At 51.2% G+C, this 13,519-nt stretch overlaps 1 pseudogene; it reads right to left on the reverse strand.

The window, feature by feature from the left end:
• Nucleotides 1-206: 206 nt before the first annotated feature.
• LOC136388492 (patr class I histocompatibility antigen, A-2 alpha chain-like) lies at nt 207-13,298 on the reverse strand (annotated as a pseudogene).
• Nucleotides 13,299-13,519: the final 221 nt, after the last annotated feature.

The raw sequence follows: 13,519 nt of genomic DNA on the forward strand, positions 1-13,519 counted from the left end.
GCGGTGTGAAGACTAGTCCAGCACTGAGTGACCCCTGCACGAGCCGAGTCCCTGGAGACCTCGTGTGTCCAGCTGGGATAAGGGTCCCCCTGGGGACTCCCCCTCCCTAAGGCCGTCTTGTCTCCCCTCCGTCTGATTTCAGTGGCCTCCGGCTGTCTGGGGCATTGCTGTCCCGTGTCTGTCCCTTATGTGAGACAGGGGAGTGGTCAGGAGATGGACACACCTCGCCCCCCTCCCAGGCGTCCTGACTGTCCTTGCTCCGCAGACGCAGGAAGGTCTCGCTGCAGGAAGCGGAGCCCCAGCTCAGAGCCTGAGACGCGGCCGGCACCTTGCTCCACGCAGAACAGACCCAGGGTCAGGCTCCTGTCCGCCTGCTGCAGACGCTCAGGGACAGTGACTCTGCACCTGATGTAAAACTCCAGCACGGGGACAGTGAGAGGCACAGGCCTCGGACAGGAGTGCGTTTAGAAAGGGCCCCGCGTTCTGGACTTAGGCTGTGACCTCACACAGCGCGTCCTGGCTCCGGCCCGTCCTGGCAGATGGACATTTATTTTAGGGTCTCATCCCCGTCGGGACGCCCCTCTCCGTGCTGGACGCCTGGCGGCGGGAGCAGGAGGGCGACAATAGACGCCCGTGTGCACGGGTGTGTGTTCCAGTTTCGCATCCGAAACACCCGGGGTTGCCTTGCACCCCGACCCGGAGGACGCACTCCCCCCCCACACACACACACACAAACATGCTCCTACTTCTTCCCCCTGTGGATCTCCCACAGCACGGGACAACACCGCATCCCTGAGACCCTACAGGGCTGGAGCTAACTCCTTCTCTGCGCAGGAAGCTCTCCCGCAAACACATCCCTGTGAAACCCCTCCACAAACAGTGCCTTCGGACCCGTGTGTCTCGGTCTCTGCTGCCCCCTGGCGCCCGCTCGTGCCCTGCCCGCTAGAGAAGTCCTCAATGCACAGATTACTGCCTGCTGGTCCTGGGGGCACAGACAATGTTGTCCTTGAGAAGTCAAGGACACTCAGCCCCCTGTGGAGCCGCCCCGGCCTGAGCCACGTGGACGGAGGCTCCACAACACTGGGCGGAGCAGTGAGACCCCAGGATGGGTCTCACTGGAGGTGTCCGCCCCAATGGGACACAGCTGAATGTGGGGCTAAGGTAAGAGCGCCCGCCTTTCTTTAATGTGGGGGCAGCTGGGTGGTCACTCAGCCAACAGCGAGGGACAGGGGCCCAGTGTTCCTAGAGCCACCTCTGGTCCCCCGCTGAACCCACCTGCACAAACCAAATGACGCGTTCAGTTGTGAGCAGGACACGCTCACATTAAGGCCAGTCACTGCCATCATCCGCAGGGACTCTTGTTAATAAGACAATCGAGTTGGTCAGTAGCTGGAGCGGAGGGCAGACCCCAGGGAGCCCTGAGCAGCCCCCCAACCTCCGTGGGTCTCGTGGCCATTGCACCCCAGGAGGAGCCGCCGCTGCCCAGCCGGCCCTGTCCCCGTCACCTCACCCCAACCACTGGACACCCCCAGGCACAGCCCTGCAGGTACCAGGCCAGGCACCACAGGGAGCAGCAGGGAGCGGTGATGTGCACGAATGAATGCACCTGCTGGAAGGGAGGGACAGGAAGGGTCATCACAAGGAAGGGTTTGGGAGAAGTGAGATGGTTCAGTGTAAAGAACAGATATGGTCTCATTCAGCAAGAATGCCACCAAGAAAGATATGTTTGCACATTATACTGCCATGAGAGGTGACCCCTGGGAGCACCCCTCATACAGGGTAGGAGATGGACAGACTGGAAGCTCGATGCTGGTGAAGAAGTAAAGGGTGCGGAGAGCCGCAATGTCTCAGACACCCCCCCCCCCCCGGCGTCCAGCGACAAGGCAGGAAACCTCTGCCACAGACTGGACCCAGTACAGACGCTGTCCACTCCATCAACAGAATGACCAGAATGGTGGGCAGGGGAAAAGTATGAGACACCAGAGAATGGGCTGAAGGCCAGGCCCAACAGCACCGACCCTCCCGCAGGCGAGGGTTCCCACCTACCCCATGCGGGCACCCGGTGGGCGTGGACCTCAGTACTCGTCCCCGTGCAGGGAGAGGGGATGCGGGGCGCTGACAACCACGGGGCAGGAGAGCAGGGGGACCAGTGAGCAGAGTGGGTATCGGGGCTACAGCCACGTTTCCGCAGGGGCCCCTCTCACCACAGAGCCTGGAGAGGCCGGGGACTCAGAAGACAAGGAAAATCAAGGAGAGGAGACCCAAGGTCAGCAGCCACCTCCAGGTCGGTGCCGGGGCGACTTCAATGACCGACACAGACGCCCAGAAAACCCTAAACCACAAGGCGGCAGGGAGACAGAAGCAGCCTGTCCACCAGCTGAGAACTCCCTGCTCTGGGGCCGAGCAGGGCGGGCTGAGTGAGTGTGGGCTGACCTTCTCTGCCTCATCGGGTCAGTCAGCAGCAAGAAGACATGGACACGGAGTCCCAGCAACAAGAAGGGAGCAGAGGATTGGAGCTGAAGACCTGAGGGCTGGCTTTTCGCCCGTTGGCCAGATAACTGGAAACATCTGCATCATCTATGCAGCACGGGGGTTTCTGTCGTTGTCGTTTTTACCTAAAGACGTCTCTTTTTGGTCATGACAAACGCGCTTTAAAAAAAAAATGAAAAAAGAAAAAGCCTGGTTGTTCTCAATACACCTTTAAAAGTTTTTAAATTGTTTCATATCTGGTCAAGCTGAGATTTTTACGAACCTCACTTTTATTTTGTAATAAAAATATACAACTTGATTCTTTCTAGGAAGTCAACAAACTGCAAGCACCTGTTCATAAAGGTCTTAAATGATACTGATAATTTTTAAAAAGACCATCTCCTAACGCCCCCTGAAAATTATCCCTGGAACTTGCACCTGAGGGTTTGGATTCCAGGCAGGAGGTCGGTTTGGGTTTAGACCTTGCTGACCCAGAGGGGGCTCTGAAGGACGGGGTCCCACAGGCGGAAGACCAAGGGCAGCTCTGAGGAGCAGATGAGTCCTGATGGGAGAGGACAGACGGGCAGAGCTAAAGCCACCTCAGTTTACCACACAGAAGTGTTTGGAATGAATTTCGAAGCCTTTAGAAAATTAATATAAAATAGACATAACATAAAATTTACCACTTTTTTTTACCATTGTAAAGTGTACAATTCAATGGCACTTGGTGCACAGACAGTGTTATGCAACCATCACCATGATTTAGTCTCAAAGCAATTTTGTCCCCCAAGAAGGAAGTCACTTACCCAGTAATCAGTCACCCCCATCCCCACTGCCCCGTCCACGGAGTCACTGATCTGCTTTCTGTCTCCCTTTGCCTCTTCTGGATATTTGATGTAAATGGAATCAGACCACACGGAGCTTTTGTGTCTGGCTTCTTTCACTATCACAGTGTCTTCAAGGTTCATCCATACTGTAGTATCGATGAGTACTTCGTTGTTTAAATGTTCACCTCATATTCCATTTTATGGTTACACCACCATTTCTTTATCCATTCATCAGCTGATGGACATCTGTGCATCATATTGTCTTTTAAATCATGTGGGGAAAATAGCTACCAATAAAAAAGCAACAGTACTGGCTTTTGTGTTTAGCTATGCAGTTCCATGTACTATTCTTTATTTCTTTATCTAATTTGAAATCACTTTTTAGTGCTTTTTTGTTTCAGCGTAAAGGGATCCTTCTAGCATGTCAGGTAGGTACGATGAACTTAATCAGTTTTTGTTCACCTGGGAATGTCTTCATTACTCCTTTATTTCTTTTTTAAATTTACTTTTTTTTCTGTTACAGTTAACACACAATATTATAATAACTTCAGGTGTGCTGCCTAGAGATTGGACATTTATATCACTTCCAAAGTGATCACTCTGATAAATCTAATATCAACCTGACACCATATGAAGTTATTACAATATTATTGACTGTATTCTCTATGCTGTACTTTAAATCCCTATAACTATTATGTAACTACCAATATGCACTTATCAATCCCTTCACCTTTTCACCAGACCTGTACCACCCGCCACCAGAACAAAATGTTCTCTGTATCTATGGGTTCATTTCTTTTGTTTGGTTAGTATTTTTGTTTGTTTGTTTAGATTTCACATACAACTGAAATCCTCTGGCATATCTTCCTGTCTGACATATTTCTCTCAGCACAATACGCTCTAGGTCCATCCAGGTTGCTGCAGATGCAAAGTTACATTCATATTTATGTCTGGGTCATATTCCATCGTATATACACCACTTCTTCTTTATCCATTCCTCTACTGATGGACACTGCCTAGGTCACTTCCATATCCTGGCAATTCTAAATAATGCTGCAATGAACACGTGGATGGATATGTCTTTCTGAATTGGTGTTTTGGGTTTCCTCAGATACACACCCAGAGCTGGAATTGCTGGGTCCTTCTCTGTCTCCTGTTCGTAGCCTTTGTTTTAATGTCTATTTTCTCTGATACAAGGACTGCTACCCTAGCTTTTTTCTTTTCATTTCCATTTTCATGAAATATCTATTTCCATCCCTTTTCTTTCAGTCTCTTGCATGTCTTTTGATCTGAAGTGACTCTCTCTGGTTGACAGCATATATATATATGTCCTTTTTTTTCTTATCCATTCAGCTACCATATTTCATTCAATTAGAGCATTTAATTTTACATTTGAAGCCATTATTGTCACCTTATTATTCATATGTATATCCCTTTTTTTTTGCATTTTCTTATAGAAATCCCTTTAATATTTCTTGTAAAACAGTTTGGTGATAATAAACTCCATTAGCTTTTTCTTTAAGGTTTTTCTTTTGGGGGGAATCTCTTTATCTGTCACTTGAGTCTAATGATAGCTTTGCTGGGTCAGGTAGTCTTGGCTGTTCGTCGTTGCTTTCATGACTTTGACTATTTCATGCCAAACCTTTCTGGCCTGCAAAGTTATCGTTGCAAAACCAGCTGATAATCTTATGAGAGTTTCCTTGTAGATAATTATCTTTCTCTTACTGCTTTTAAGCTTCTCTGTCTTTCACTTTTGGCATTTTAATTATGACGTGTGTGTGTGGACCTCTCTGGGTTTCTCTTGTTTGGACTCTCTGGGCTTCCTGGATTGTATGTCTATTTCCATCACTAAGTTAAGAAAGTTTTCGGTCATTATTTCTTCAAATAGGCTTTTCAATGCCTTGCTGTCTCTCTCCCTTTCTCTCTGTCTCTCTCTTCCTTGTAGTACATCAATGATGTGAATATTGTTATGCTTGATGATGTCCCATAGGTCTCTTAAACTAACTTCATTTTTCAAATTTCTTTTTGCTGTTCTGATTGCATCATTTTTGCTAACCTGTATTAGAAATTGTTGATTTAATCCTCTGCTTCATCTAATCTGCTGTTGACTCCATTTAATGTGTTCTTTATTTTAGTTATTAAGTTAGGTAGGTTGATGGACACTCAGCTATGGTCCCCATATGTGCCTTCAAAGTCAGGGCTCAACAAAGGAACAATGACTCCAGCCAGCACTTCTCTCTGGGAGAAAGATGCCATTATTTCTTCAAATACTTTTCATAAAGAAAATTTTTTTAAATTATTAAGCAAGAGGCAAGTGAGGCAAGACAGACACCCACATTTGTTCAGCTGTGATCCAACCCGGCAAGCCCCTACCAGGCAATGTCTGCTTGTCTGGGCCGCTGCTCCATAGCTCTGTAACTGGAGCAATCTTAGTGCCTGAGGTGAGGCCATGGAGCCATTCTCTGCACCCGGGGCCAACTTTGCGAGGAACCAGTAGGAGCCATGGCTGTTGGGAAGAGAAGAGATAGAGAAAGATAGGATGGGGCAGAGGTGGAGAAGCAGATGGTTGCTTCCCCTTTGTGCTCTGACCAGGAATCACAACCAGATTTCAGGCCAACAATCTACTGCTTTTCAACCAGCCAGGGCCTGCATACTTTTCCTAGTGCTTTCTCTGCTGTCTCACCTCCATTTGGGGATTCCCATGATTTGTACATTGGTATGTTTTGGTGATAGCTCACCAGTTTCTAAGGGTTCTGTCATTTTTACTTATTCTTTCTTTGTTTCTGCTCCTCGAGAACAGCATAATTTCAATGAGCATACCTTGAAGTGTGCTGGTTGTCCTCTCTGCATATTCAAATCTGTTGTTGAAACGCTCTGGTAAAGTTCTCATTTTAGATATTGTACTTCTACTCGATGATTTCTTGATTCCTTTTTGAAATTTTTATCTTCTTTTTTTTTTTTTTTTTTTTTGTGGTATTTTTCTGAAGCTGGGAAATGGGGGGAGGTAGTCAGACAGACTCCCGCAGTGCGCCCAACTGGGATCGCACCTGGGGCACGCCCACCAGGGGGCCACACTCTGCCCACCAAAGGGGCGATGCTCTGCCCCTCCGGGCGCCGCCACGACCAGAGCCACTCCAGCGCCCGGGGCAGAGGCCAAGGAGCCATCCCCAGCGCCCGGGCCATTCTTCACTCCAATGGAGCCTCAGCTGCGGGAGGTGAAGAGAGAGACAGAGAGTAAGGAGAGGGGGGAGGGGTGGAGTAGCAGATGGGTGCTTCTCCTGTGTGCCCTGGCCGGGAATCGAACCCAGGACTTCTGGCACGCCACGGGCTGACACTCTACCACTGAGCAACCGCCAGGACAAATTTTATCTCTTTATTGGAGATACTCTCTAGGTGGTTAAAGATTAGGTTTCTTGGCTTTTCTTTACTTTTACGGTTCGTGGTCTCTTTAGCTCTTTGGAATACATTTATGAAACTGTGCTTTAATTCTTTCTCTAGTAATCCAAATGTTTGGGCTGCCTCAAGAATAAATAGTTGGTCAGTTTCATTTTTTTTGCCTATGAATGTGCTTGTACTTCTGATTTCATGGAATTCTTCATGACTTTTCTTAAGAAAGGAACTAGGATATAAAAAAACGTTATTACGCAATAACTCTAAAAACCAGATTTGTCCCCCTTTGACCTGGTCATTGGTTTTCTTGTTCATTGTGAATTATAGTTGGTTGTTTAGGACTTTTCTAAACTATTTTCGGATGGATTGTATTCTTCATTTTTGGTCAAAAAGTCTCTGTTCTGTCAGTGTCATGTCAGCTAGCGAATTAACAGAGAAATATTTAAATATCTGGAGAAGCAAAGAAAAATAGACACCACCTCTCAGTTCTTGGACCTGCGCTCCGTGTGTGTGAGTTGGGACATGCCTTCAACACCCATCTGTAGCATTTACAACTCTTGCTTTACCTGTAATTCCTGCTTATGGAGAGATTGAAATCAGCCAGAGGTCTGATCACATGGCTTTCTCAGGTCTTTTCTGATCACATGCCCCACACTGGGCATGCCCATGGCCTCTAGATTCCCAAGAAGATGTGAGAGTCGTCACAGCCCTTCCAGCCCAGGGCTCCTCACTCCCCGCTCTGTCTCCCAGGCTCTTCTCCACGTCCATTACTGGCCCATCTGATGTTTGTCCTGGACACAGCCTCTGGTTCCTTGACATGAAATAGTTTTGCACATGGTCTTTGCCTTAGTTCATTCTCTACCCAGAGAGAGTTCTGAGTTAGAAAAATAAAGAGAAGGCATTTACATCCATCCTACAAGGATCCACTTGACAGATCAAAACCTATTCACAGTCAGACAAAAATGCAAGTCACACGGGGGCCTGAACTCAAAGTTTTGTGTCAGAGTGAGGGCTGTCTAGTGGGGTGGAGTCCCGAGTGTGTGGGGTCTGATGCTAAGTCAAGGTAGTTTGCACGGGAATTGTGTTGAATTGTAGGAAACACAGTTGGTGTCTGAGAATCAGAGAACTGAGTGAGGGGAGGAAAAACCCCTCACATCCCACAAAGAAATTCAGAGTAAGAGCCAGCAAGTCACTTCTACCTGGGATGTCACTTACTGGTCACTTGTTCTCCAGCCAAACTGGAGTCCCTACAAAGTCCCAGAAGGTTCTACTCTCAAATCTTTGCTCCAAGATTTGAAAATTTATTTCTCTTCCTCCCTCACCCCAGCACCTGAACTGTCTTCCCACATGAGGAGAATTCCACACATAAAGAGTCTGGTGGGAGACATGACCATGTCCTTCCATAAAAGAGGGAAACCCATGTCCCCAACATTAGTGCATCTGGACACGGCATGAGGCTCCACCAGTCAGGTGACCAAATACCGGACTCTGCCTCAGGACATGGTGACACAGAGCGGCTGGGACTGTGCAGAGTGCACTGGGCAAGGGTGGTGGGAGTGGCAGACACAGCAGTGCTGGCCACAGGACCAGGGTCCAGCATCAGGGAGTCAGGGGTGTGAGCAGTGACATGTGCCCAGCAGCAGGACAGTGGTTCCTGTGTGGGACCCGACCTCGGCTGGACTGTGGGTCTGCTCCTGGCTGTGTGGCCTCAATATAATCTGTGGCTTTCCCCCAAATACTATTAGACCCCAATATCATGTAAATACTGCTTTATATCTGAAGTAGAAACAGTTGGGATTCCACTGTTTTCAGTAAGAAATCAATCAGGGGAACAGTTTCAGAGAGCAAGTGTTCAGAGATTTTATTACACTGACCTGAGGCCACTTCCTAAATCTCCCACCTGACTCTACCCCACGACAGAGAGAACAACATGTAACTCCCAACATCACATCTTCTCTACAACCCTGGCCCCTCCCAGACCACTGTCCTGAGAATTAGGCACCAGACCAGGAGTCACCGTGTAACCAGCCCTGCAGGTGAGGCTGACACACAGCCCTGTGGGGACCCTGGTCTGGGTTCCTGCTACTAAACGTGTGACCTGAAGACCAGCAGCATCAGCACCGACCTTGTTATAATCCAGACTCTCACACTCTGCTCCCGACCGTCTGAGTCTTAACAAAATGGCAGGTGACCCCTGCACACAGGGAAGTCTGGGAATCCGTGGTCGCCATGCCTTCTAGACGCGAAGACAGAACTGTGCCGTCGGCTCTGGTGTGTGTCTGAGCAGAATCGCTCAGACTCTGGGTCTGGATCAGTCCTTCCTCCTTTGTCTCCTGCAGCCATCACTGCCTGGGTCGCCTCCTCTGTCCTCAAAGCTTTAAATCTCTCTCTGTGTCGTCTCCCAAGTCTATTTCTCCAGCTGACATCTCTCCTCATCTCCAGGCTTCTCTGTCCAGCTGCCAATCGGACGACTCCCTTGTATTTCTAACAGACGTCTCAGCTCCACCACCTCTTACAATGAACGCCTGTGATGTCTCCTCAGATATGCTCCTTCCAGAGCCTCCCCATCTCCACTGACAGCAACTCCATCTACTCTCATCCTTTGAGATTTTTCGTGACCTTGACTCCTCTGACACCCCAGATCAACCCATCAGGAAGCAGGGACACCCAGAGGAGAATGAGTCTGGAACCCCAAACAAGAACAAATACAGTCACACTGCTCCACAGAAACTGAGAAACAACAAATGAAGACCCAGGAGACGGGGGCTGATAGTCGGACTCAGGCCTGGGCCTCGGCCGACTGACCTCACAAAACCCTCGTTGCTCACAGACCTGGACGTGTCCTTTATTAGGACAATTTAAAAGGCCTGGATGACATTTGAGTCCCTGTGATCACAGGTCCTGGGGACAATAGTTCTACTGGAGAGAGAAGGACAAAGGCAGCAGAGAGGTGACCCACTGCAGACTGACCACTTTGAAGCCCACGATGCACTGAGCACCAACTGGCACAGACCTGACCACGCTCGTTCCTCACAGCCTTCTCTGTTCTGGAATATTCTCAGTGCTTCCATTTATTTCCTCTCAAACTTTAGGGCCTTCTCTTTTAATTAACCCAACCAACCCTCAGGGCAAGAAATGAAAATACATGTTCACAGCTAGAGATTCTTATTTCCATAAGGGGGGTAAGAAGCTGCAGCTCAGTGCTCCATGAAGTACAGACTGGGACGGGGAAGGCCCAGCCCCCCTCTGCTGCACAGGGAAGTGTGGGGAGGGGACGTGGGAGCATGTTGGAGGAAAGGCCAAAGCACCGAGTGACTTTCTGTTCCATCCTCAGAAAGTGAAGGTCCAGACCGAGCACACATGACTGAGGGCGGTCACGCCCCAGAGAAGGCTCAAGGATGCTATCTGCTCGCTCTGCTGAGCTCTCTGCAGGTCATGGAATCAGACAGCAGACTGGTGCTGTGTTACGTCTCAGAAAGGGGCAATGTAAATCTAAATCAGTTTTGCAAAAATAAATAATGAAATTGTACACTGTATTCTGCTTGTTAGTTTTCTCACGCATGATGTCATTTTCTGCTTAATAAATGAGATAGCTGATCTCTCCAAGGCACCTCAATTCCTGGAGAGATTGGGGTCCCCCACTGCATAGTATGTTGCTGACTCACTCCTTTGTGGCTCCTCTTCATGAGACCCTGAGTAACAACAGCAAATGGGCAGGAGTGGGCCAGGCTCCCACCTCCTCACACTATGCTGAAGTAGGAATGCAGACACGTTCAGATGCCCTTTGCAGAGACAGAAGGTGAGAGGGTTTCCTGAAGTCACAAATGGGGTTGGTGGGGTGTATGTGTGTGTGTGATGCATCTTCCGTCTCTCAGTTCAAGAGGCAGCTGTCTCATGCTGTAGATAAAAATAATCACAAATTCAAGTCAGTGAGCTGTAACTGGTGGGACATTCTCAATAGTCCACTTCATGCTCAAATGTCCCAGAGAATTCTCATCACCCAGTCCCAACCCCCCCCCCCCTCCACATCAGGGTCTCATTATTAGAAGCCGTGAGAGACACAGCGCCCTGGGCATTGTCACTGCCTGGGGTAGAACACAACAGGATGTGGTCAGAGCCCCCAGGACAGGAGAATAAAGGAGGAACTATGGGGGGTGAGGTCCCCATGGCTCCTGTCTGCACTGTCACAGGGTCCTCAGGGGTCCACCCCCTCCATATTCACTGCACCTGAGCATAACTTTCTCCTTTCCCAGCTGTGGGAAGAAAACATCCCGTGAGAGACCAGGGAGGAGGCAGGGCCATGAGGGTCTCAATGAAACCCTAGTCCTGGACCCCAGAGAAGGTTTCCAGAACTGTGAGTACAGACTCAGGGCAGGATCAGAAACCCTAGGAAAGTACATGTGTGGGGACTTGACCAACCTCCCTCCAGCAGGTCTGTCCTCAGCAGGAACCTTGTCTCAGACCTGTCACTGTTTGGGGGACCAGTCCCCATTACCATATTCACAACAGATGATAACTTTGTCCCTCATGTTTCACACATGTCTCACTAAAGATAAAGTGTTAGCAAATGGCCCAGACTGGGATGAGCACATTTGTGGGGACAGTACTTACCATTAATGAAGCTGACACACTTCTTCCTGGGCTTGAAACCTCTGTGGGACAAGAAACTCAGACCCCACCCTTCCCTACCTGATCGCCTCCTCCTCCACATCACAGCTCCCACCACAGCTCCAGTGACCACAGCTCCAAGGAGGACCAGGACAGCAATGATGGCCACAGTGGTATTGGTATCCTGAGGAAGTGGCTCTGGGAAGGGAAGGAAGGGGAAGTGACGGCCCTGACCCCTGGACACAGTCTTGATCCTGCTGAAGTCCTCCAGAGGCCCCTACTCCCTGAGAAGAGGCTCTGTGCCCACGTCCCCTCCTCACCCCATCTCAGGGTCAGAGGCTCGGGCAGCCCCTCGTGCTGCACATGGCACGTGTAGCTCTGCTCCTCTCCAGGGGGCACCACCACGGCCACCCACTTCTGGAAGGTCCCATCCCCCGCAGGCCTGGTCTCCATATGATCAGTTTCCTGGTCAGGTCCTGCCCGTCACGCTGCCAGGTCAGGGTGTGATCTCCGGCAGGGTAGAAACTCAGGGCCCAGCACCTCAGGGTGACCTCATGGTCAGAGATGGGGTGGTGGGTCAGTGTGTCTTTGGGGGGTCTGAGGAGAAGAGTGAGAAATTCAGGACCTTTTCATCCCTCATGGGCCACCCCAGCAGCACTCCTTGTGACCATCCTTGAGAGTACAGGACAGCTGGGGTGGGGGAGGGAGCACAAAACCCAGACACCAGCCTGGATACAGGCATTTGGGATGATCTCTTAGTGTTCAAAAATTTCTAGAATCAGAGAGACACCAGCTCAAGGTAGGAGAGAAAACAAAATTCCGGTCCCGACCTGGGTGGAGGCCAAATGACTCAGAAAAGCCGGGGTCAGACCTCAGAGACACACTGAGGTGGGAACAGAGAACAAGGCCTGAGGGAGAAAGTCCCCATGGGTCCCAGGGCCACCTGCCAGGGTCAAATGGGGAAACCGCTGATGGGATTATTTCAGGGTTGGTCCTCCCCTCCATCCCAGAGAGACTGCACCTAAGTGTCCTGAGAGAAGGGGGAGTCGGGTCCTCTGGTCCCGGATTTTGAAAAGCCCAGGGGACTCAATGTCCCGACCCAAAGGAGGGTGTTCTGACCCGGTCCATTTCCTGTGTCCGTGTAGGAGCCGCAGCCCGAGGGGAGAGGAGGGAGCCCCGCGGCCCTGGTACCTGCGCGCTGCAGCGTCTCCTTCCCCTTTTCCATTGAATGCGGAGCCACTCCACGCACTACCCCCTCCAGGTAGTTTCCTTAGTGCTTGCATAATCGAACTGCTCCCAGTTGCGTCGGGTGATCTGAGCCGCCGCGCCGTTCGCGGTCCAGGAGCGCAGGTCCTCGTTCAGGGCCAGAGAATCGGTCCCGTCATAGGCGTACTGACTGTACCCGCGGAGGAGGCGCCCGTCCGGGTCCATTTCGCAGCCCAGCATCCCCTGGAGGGTGTGAGACCCTGACCCCGCCCCGCGGTCAGCCCCGCCCACCTAGCCCCGCCCCTGGTCTGCCACGCCCCCCACCCCCCATCCCACCCCCCATCCCACCCCCCTCAGGGGTTAAACCTAAACCCAAAACGAAACCGGGTCAAAGTCCGTGGGTTCCTCCCAGGTGGTATGTGGGGTCCTGCTGTCACGGGTGGATTTCGGACCCGGACACTCGGGCGATCTCGGTCCGTCCGTGGGGATGAGGGTCGTGACCGGGACCCGCCCGCGTGGCTCACCGTCCTCGCTCTGGTTGTAGTAGCCGCGCAGGGTGGTTCAGATACACTCGGATTTCTGTGCGTAGCCCTTGGCGCGCCGCGTCTCGCGGTCCCAAAACTGCGGTCGCTCTGCTCTACCCACGGGCTGCTCCTTCCACGGGCGCCCGTGGCTCCGCCCCTCCGGGCTCGGCGGTCGGTCGCTGTCGAATAGCGAAATCTCCGTGTCGTCCACGGTAGCCAGAGACGGGTGATGGAAGCGGGGGCTCCTCCCGCGGCCGGGGCCGTGGACATGCATGGCGGTTGCTGAATATCTCAGGGCGTGAGGACCTGGGGGCAGGAGAGAGGGCTGAGACCCGGCGACCCTTACCGGCGCGGGTCTCAGTGCCTCGCGGTCTGCGGGACAAGAGGAGAGGGGTCCCAGAGGAGACTTGAAAAGTGGCTAAAAGGGGAATGCTGGGAAGGTCAGAGCCGGGGATAGTGGACACTCGCGCCCCCCGGGCCTCCGGCGTCGCCCTG

Source organism: Saccopteryx leptura, chromosome 1 (assembly GCF_036850995.1).
Source record: "Saccopteryx leptura isolate mSacLep1 chromosome 1, mSacLep1_pri_phased_curated, whole genome shotgun sequence".
In the NCBI taxonomy this organism is placed as follows: domain Eukaryota; kingdom Metazoa; phylum Chordata; class Mammalia; order Chiroptera; family Emballonuridae; genus Saccopteryx; species Saccopteryx leptura.